A 1725-nucleotide genomic window follows, 5' to 3' on the forward strand; every position below is an offset into this window, starting at 1 on the left:
ACTAAAAGATAAAGAAAACTTTAAGGTTCATAATAAAAAAGTAAAACCTCATAATACATTTTATTATAATGCCAAAAACTAAAAATCAAATGCAAAAATTATTTGATGTTAATTAATGGTTTTTATAATTAACTAATTCATATACTTAATTAAATGAGATGTATTTTCAAAACTTAAATATATATATATATATATATATATATATATATATATATATTTAATTTCTTACATATAGCATTCAATTTATCAAATTAAGAGCACTTTTAATAAAATGCATCAATTATATATATATTATAACAGTCAATAAGAAAATTGGATTTTCAGTAGTTAGTAAAGGATTCACTTACTAAATAAATCTTTAAGAAATTTATTCCCTTCCACCTAAGTTTAGCATTGTAGCAGCTGTTAATTTTGCAAAAGGAATTTGTTTACTTACATTAATTAAATTTAGATAAAATTTTGTAGAAAAATGCAATGTAATATTCGTGTAAACAATTTAAAACCTTCTAAGCATATTCAAAATTATCAGAAATTGCATCAAATGCGAATAAAGTGAATTAGAAATGCACTCATGTTTTTGATGGCAAATCGCTTACAGATTTCTTTTTCTTCGAAGAGTTTTTCTAACAAATTACTGGAACAGCTATATTTAATAAATGGACACACACTGAATGAATTCTTCAAAATGATTGGAGCATATCACCGACTTCGAAGGCTTGAAAAAATCTGTACCAAAGCTATCAACCCAAGTCAGGATTGTTGAAAAGAAAATAATAAAACATTTTATCATGACAGTCACTATTGTGTTTCGCATTAAAGCATGCATCCATCCATCAGCGCACCAGTATTTCCTCTGTTAACACATAATAAGAGCAAAGAAAATGACTCAAACATTATAACTTCAAATGTAAACAAAAAAATCCGCTTCATACTTGGCGGAGAGCGTTAATGGCAGACTACTCGACGAAAGCGGTGCGGATGAAACTTAAATGCCACGCGCGGATAGCTCATGACATGTGACTTTTACGTCACATGAATTGACCCCATTGAAGACGTTGCAATTTCAAATTCAGGTAACGTAAAATTATAGTACATTTCATAAGGAAAAGCGTTAACCATTTAAAAAACGCTTTTGCTGTTATTGTTTAATCTGAACTTGCATATACCTTTCAAGTATGAATAATAAGATGTATTGCATCTATCTGGTATTCATAATTGAGAAAAATATTAAATCAATCTGAAAAGAATATTAAGATTTCCTTTATACGAACAAACTAAAGAACAATAACCCATTTTTCAATTTGTTTAAACTTGTGTTCCAAAAATATATCGTTGCTACAACAATGTAATAATGTGGATTAAATAACGATAATACTAAAGATGAATAAGATAACTGCAAAATAGTTCTTCAGACCTTCTAAAAGATTGATTGGTTTCGTTGACATTGTGTCTCAAAGATGCGTTTAAGCAGTTGAAAACACACATCGTATTCTTTAGACATTGATCGAAGGGAACATCTTATCTAGTATCCAACTATTCTGACTTACAGATTCCACTGACATGAGAACTGCATAACAGCTTATTTAAGCGAAAGATTTAATCGTCTAATCTTCATCTTAATAAGTTTCATTTTGCGTTCTCTTTCCGTGATCTTATAGCTGGTTTGGTTTGGGAAATATCTTCCCAAATAAATGAGATAAGAATTAAAAAAAATTGATAATTTTT

The sequence above is a fragment of the Argiope bruennichi genome, chromosome X1 (genome assembly GCF_947563725.1).
Source record: "Argiope bruennichi chromosome X1, qqArgBrue1.1, whole genome shotgun sequence".
NCBI classification, from domain to species: Eukaryota; Metazoa; Arthropoda; class Arachnida; order Araneae; family Araneidae; genus Argiope; species Argiope bruennichi.